At 62.6% G+C, this 6,395-nt stretch overlaps 1 pseudogene; it reads left to right on the top strand.

Moving 5' to 3' along the window:
- Positions 1–5,360: 5,360 nt before the first annotated feature.
- On the top strand, positions 5,361–6,065 carry LOC126991840 (histone H2A-like; annotated as a pseudogene).
- The last annotated feature ends 330 nt before the right edge of the window (positions 6,066–6,395 follow it).

Raw genomic sequence — 6,395 nt, 5'->3', positions numbered from 1 at the left:
GCCCCCTCCCCGACAGTCTCGACCTGGGGAGTTGGGGGGTGTTTTACACACGCCCCTTCAACAAGGAGCCACTGCGCTGCTTCAGTTGTAAGCAGTACGGCCACCACCGCTCCTGCTGCAACCGCCCGGCCGTGTGCGGCATGTGCTCCGGGCCGCACATGACCGAGGTCTGTCTGGCCAAATGCAAGGCCGGGGAGGCGGTACCAGCTCTGTGCCCAAATTGCAAGCAGCAGCACCATGCATGGAGTCGCTGCTGCCCCTCACGGCTGACCCGGGTGGACGAGGGCGTCAAGCGGCAGGAGGAATGGCGTGCTGCTCACAAACCCTCCCGCCCGGCAAGGACCAGACGGTCCCGATCAAGGTCGCTCAGCAGCCCACGCCCCCTGCACAGGCAACACTAACCTCTCCCGCTCACTTCCCCAGCCTCCCGCCACCAAGCGCCTCTCGGGCCGCCTCTACTGCCTCCAACCCAACACCCGCTCTGTCACGTCTCCCAGCTGCGGCCGCTGGCCCTGCCTTAACGCCCGCCCCGCCTCCATCCACAACCTCCACCTCGACACCTGGCCCGCCTCCCCGCCCAACCTCCACCTCGGGCTCCTCCCGCGACAGGAGCAACTAGCTCCCACACTGCCTCCACCTCCTCTGCCTCAGCGCGGGCGTCGGCAGAGGAACCGCAGGCCGCGGCCCCCCCCGAGCGCACAGACTGCACCACTGTCCACACCACCCGGCTACGTCCTTGTGACGAAGGCCGCGTTCGATGGGATGCTGGCAAGCTTTACCCTTGCCGTGACGGACCTCCTCCAGCTCTCGCCCGACGAGGCGGACCTGCGAGTAATTGCGATGGCGACAGTGGAGGAGCACTTTCCCGCCATAGCAGGCCCCTCCGCCACACCCGCCCCACCACCTCCAGAGCCTCAAAGCCCCGCTTCCCCACCTGCCGAGACCCGAGCACCCGAGCCCCTTCCTCCTTCCGTAGAGGTGACGTAGATGGAGGCCGACGAATGCCACCAGCCTCCCCAGCTAGGCGTACCCCCAGCCAAGGCAACGTTGAGGGCGGTGCACTGGACAATGGGACGCAACACGACCCGCTCCCACATCCCGGTGCGCACGGTGCCGACACGGTCCCGCCTCCCGCTGCCCGAGCGCAAGGTGCTGCCGAAGCGGCGAGGCCTGACCCCCATGCAGACGACGGCCCCCGTGTCCAGCCCCGGGACATCGCTGGGGTCCAGCCGCTAAGAGTCCTGCAATGGAACGTGTGTGGCGTGCGAGGCAAGGTCAACCTCCTGCGAGCAGCGATCGGCACCGACGACCTCGATGTCATCCTCCTGCAGGAGACACTCCTTCAGGAAGGCCAGTCGGTGTCCTTCAATGGCTTCAGTGCCTTCTACCTCCCTACCGTTGCCGGTGCAGCGCGTGGGTGTGGCATCTTGGTCAGGGATGCACTTCCCTACTCCCGAGTGCTTCACCCTGCGCTATGCGGTGACGGCGTGGAGGTACTGGCGGTTAAGGTGGCCTTGCCGAGCATAACTGTCACGTTCTGCTGCGTGTACAGCAACCCTACCGCTCCTCTCCCTCGCCAATGATGAGCCCACCTTCATCGGGGGGGGACTTCAACGCCCACCATGAGAGGTGGTGAAGCGGGCGGAGAAACCGCGCTAGGCGTCACCTCGCTTCTGCTCTGGAGGACGTGCCTCGGGTCGCCCTCCTGAACACGGGGGAGCCTACTCATGTCAGGGGAGGGGTGCTGGACCTCTCCCTGGTCACGCGGCCACTTGACGTCGGTGCGACGTGGGCCCTCCACCGCAGCCTTGCCAGCAACCATCTTGCAACAGTTGTCACCCTTCCGCTCACGGCGCCACTGCCACCTCCAAGACCAGTGCGCTGGAACCTTGCCCGGGATTGGGCAAGCTTTAGCAGAGCCGTTACCCGCCACCTCGCCGACACCATCCGGCCTGACGACTTGGAGGTGGCAGAGACGCGCCTGGTTGACGCATTCCGGCGGGCAGCGGATGTGGCGATCCCCCGCTCTCAGCCTGCAGCGCCCAACCGCCGAGACCGCTGGTATTACTGCCGAGAGGTTCGGGAGGCCAATCACAGTGATAATCAGGCCCAGAAGCTCAACCGCCGTGTAAACACGGAGGCGACGAGGGGCCTCCTCAGGGCTGCGATCCGTCTTGCTAGATAGACTGCGGCCAGGATGCAGGAGGAACACTGGCTAAAGTGGTGCGGCTCCTTTGACGCCAGTGTATCCACTGCTGTACTCTGGCGCAAGCTCAGAGCCGTGGCCCAGGGGGCGGTCGCCCGGCCGGCGCTGCACCCGCAGCCACAAGAGGAGGCAGAAAGGCTCCTTAATAGCGCCGGTAGGCTTCTTCCAGGTGGGGCCTGATGGTCGGCCCAAGGCTTCTTCCCGGTGGGTCCTGATGGTCGGCCCAGCCCGTTCTGGCGCAGGCGAGTGTTTATAGTGGCGCCATCTTGCATTGACTCATGCTTCCCTCCCGAATCCTAGAATCCTAGAATCTAGAGTCCGGGTTGATATGTGGTCTTCTGGACAGCATGTGGGTAGTTTTAAGCCACTCGGCGGAGGCTGAAAAATCCCAGCTTGGTGGCACCGAGCGGGGATTGAACTCGCGTCGTACTGAACGCGGTGATGTTACTCTGTCGACTCAGCCACCGCCTCCCCATAAATACCTTTGTGTTCCGTGCTGCCTCTGAGAGACTTCCCCCTACCACCAGGGAACTGCAGAGGGCGGCGTACCCGGCGAGGATGGGGGCCTTCAGGGAGGCTTGTCTTGAAGGGCATGCCACCGACGCCCCCATACACCTCCAGGAGCTGGAGAAGGCAATCCCTGTCACCGACACTGCCCCAGGCGAAGATAAAATCCCGTACGCCTTCCTTCGCCACGCTGGGCCTGACATGCTTGGCGAGATTGGCGCCCTGTACAATGCATCCTACTCACGCGGAACTGTTCCTGCAGCCTGGAAAACTGCCACCATCGTGCCCATCCCCAAGAGCGGTGACGGAGGCGAGTTCCGCCCCATATCACTCCTGAGCTGCTTGGGAAAGACTCTGGAGAGATTCCTCCTCTCTCGCCTTCGGTGGGCGATGGGGCCCCTTCACCACCACCTGTTTGCCTTTCGCCGAGGCATGGACACCAGAGGTTGCGTGTCCACTCTCCTCTCTGATGTCTTGGGTCGGCAGGCTGTGGTGGTATTCCTGGATCTGGAGAAGGCGTTCGAGCTGGCCTCGGCGCCTGCTGTGCTGACTATCCTTGCCGAGAAGGGCGTTCGGGGCAGGCCTGCTGGCTTGGATCGGCCAGTGCCTCCAGAATCGCTGGGCGGCAGTACAATTACAGGGCTGCAGGTCCACAACTCGGGCCTTCGAAAACGGCACGCCTCAGGGTGGTGTCCTGTGCCCCGTTCTCTTCAACTTGCTTGTAGAGAAATTGACAACTCTGCCATAAAGCCGCTATGCACGGGTCTTCTCATACGCGGACGACGTGGCCATGGTGGTTTCCGGCCCGAACCACGTGGCCAGCGCTCGTCTCCTCCACCGCTGCCTCTCACAGACCTGTGCGTCCCTCTGGCTCGTGATGAACAGGGGAAATACGAGGGCCATGGCCATCCACCACCGTCTCCTCCCCGAGGCCTTCGAGCTTGACGGCACCCCTGTCCCCTGGGTGCACGTCTATAAATATCTGGGCGTCACCCTGGATTCACTGCTCTCCTTCGCCCCCTATGTCAACCACCTTCGTCAAACCGTAGCGACATGCACCAACATCATGCGGGCCCTGGCGAGGACTGCCGGACGAGCCAGCGACAGGGTTCTACGGCTATTTTATCTCCAGGCAGTGAGGGCTTGTGTATATTACGGGACGCCGTGCCTCATGACGGTGGACCCTGCTGCACTCCGGCCTCTGGAGACGGCCCAGAATGCGGCGATCCGTACCATCGTAGGGGCCCCCCGGTGGACGAAATGCCTATCCATGAGGGCGAAGGTCCGGCTTAGCACTGTTGCCGCGAGGATCACCCAGCTCGCCGTCGGCCACCTGGCAACGCTGCTGCGCCGCAGGGGGTCAGAACCACTGAGAGCCTCGGTGGAACAGGCCCTCAATCAGGCCCCTCTGCTTTTTCGCAAGAAAACGTGGGCGGCGGTGGCAGCGGCCAAACTCAGGTCCACCCGCCTCTCCCGGTGTTTCCTGATGAACACAGACCTGCCCCACCCTGGCTACACCTTACCTCCCCCGTGGGCACCAGCCACCTTCACGGCCACAATCAAGCCATTGCCTGCGAGGAAGGACCTCCTGACACCGCAAAGCCTAGCGCGGGAGGCCATGACCAGAGACTAGGAGGCGGCCAGGCCCCTCGCAGCCACATACTACACAGACGGCTCCGTCAACCACCTCACTGGGGCTGTCGGGGCGGCATTCGTCACGGCGGGCCATGCTGACATCTTCCGGCTGCCTGACGGCTCCTCCTCGACCCAGGCGGAGCTAGTGGCGATCAGCATGGCGCTGGGGCATGTGCTGGAGTGGGGCATGGGCCCGGTCCTGGTACACTGTGACTCGGTGCCGGCCATACGATCGCTGTGCCAGGACCCGATGGATGGCAACGTATCCCTCCTCACGGGCATCCACGCCCGGTTGCAGGAACTGGGGAGAGCTGGCCGTCAGGTCCACCTAAACTGGTTGCCCAGCCATGCAGGCGTGGTGGGTAACGACACTGCTGACCGCGCTGCCGGCGAGGCCACCCTGCTCCCCAGCATAACATGAGCCGTTTCCCCGAGCGTGTCACTGATCAAGCGTGACATGGCGGCCCATACCTCGGCGGGTGTGGTCAGGGCTCTTGCAGAGGCCTTGGCGGCCGGCTCACCGTCTACATACTGGTATGCCTCGGCGACGGGCTCCGGCAGCCGTCGGCTTCCATTAGGCCCCCAGGCGAGTGGCCTCCAACCTCCACCGCCTGCGCTTCGGGTACCGGTGTGCCTCGCTCCTGGACATCGACGACCCGGTCCCGGTTGAGTGCCCTTACTGCGAGGAGGAGTTCGCCCAGCCACTCCTCCACTACCTCCTCGAATGTGAGGGCACACGCCATCTCATCCGCAACCCGGAAGGGCTGCCTTTACCAAAGCTGATTGTTGCCCTCAGTGACGAGGCTCTGGTGCGTCTCGTCACAACATGTGAGCCCCCGAGGTGAACCCCCCGATAAGACTTCGCCAAATCAGCTCACGGGCCGTCAAACCTGACAAAGGCCCGTTTCCCCCAGGGATAAATAAACCAGCAGCAGAAGAAGAAGTGGCGGGTATTCGCTCTCCGAGCCCACAGCAGAAGCGCAAGTCCACGTCCCCACCACTCACTGTCGATATGTCTGTACGCGGCAAGGGTGGAAAGGTGAAGGAGAAGTCAAAGTCCCGCTCCAGTCGTGCCGGCCTGCAGTTCCCCGTGGGCAGGATCCACCGTCTCCTGAGGAAGGGCAACTATGCCGAGCGCGTGGGCGCCGGCGCACCCGTATACCTGGCGGCCGTCATCATCCCACGCCACCTGCAGCTGGCCATCCGCAACGACGAGGAGCTGAGCAACTCCTCTCCGGCGTCACCATTGCCCAGGGAGGTGTGCTGCCTAACATCCAGGCGGTGCTCCTGCCCAAGAAGACCGAGAAGAAGTAATCGCCCTCGGCCTTTCAGGGACGACAACAGTACCGTTTAATCCGGCTCCCCTTGGGAGCCACATCCTTTTCCAAAAACAATTAACAACCCCCAAGTCTGGCAGGCTTCCCACAGTTTGTTTGTTTTCTTCACGGCTGGTAAGGGACCTCTGCTGACAACGACAACAACAACCCACAAAGCATAACAAATAAAAACGCAACTGTGGCCGTCATGGAGTACCTGACCGCCGAGGTGCTCGAGCTGGCCGGCAACGCGGCCCGCGACAACAAGAAGACCGCATCATCCCCGCCACCTGCAGCGGGCCATCCGCAACGCCGAGGAGCTGACCCAGCTCCTCTCCGGCGTCGCCAGTGCCCAGGGAGGTGTGCTGCCTAACATCCAGGCGGTGCTCCTGCCCAAGAAGACCGAGAAGAAGTAATCGCCCTCGGCCTTTCAGGGACGACAACAGTACCGTTTAATCTGGCTCCCCTTGGGAGCCACATCCTTTTCCAAAAACAATTAACAACCCCCAAGTCTGGCAGGCTTCCCACAGTTTGTTTGTTTTCTTCACGGCAGGTAAGGACTCCTCTGCTGACAACTACAACAACAACCCACAAAGCATAACAAATAAAAACGCAAAACAGAGCCGGGAGGTAGGTGCTGCAGGTCGTTGAGACGATAATGGCCATCGTGTAGATCAGATGCGGCTCTGCCCCCGCCGAGATGAAGTAGGTAATAGCTGGGTGGGCTCCGA

This window comes from Eriocheir sinensis, unplaced genomic scaffold, assembly GCF_024679095.1.
Source record: "Eriocheir sinensis breed Jianghai 21 unplaced genomic scaffold, ASM2467909v1 Scaffold35, whole genome shotgun sequence".
NCBI lineage: Eukaryota > Metazoa > Arthropoda > Malacostraca > Decapoda > Varunidae > Eriocheir > Eriocheir sinensis.
Note: the sequence above shows the minus strand (reverse complement) of the source record. Positions and strands in the feature narration are given on the sequence as shown.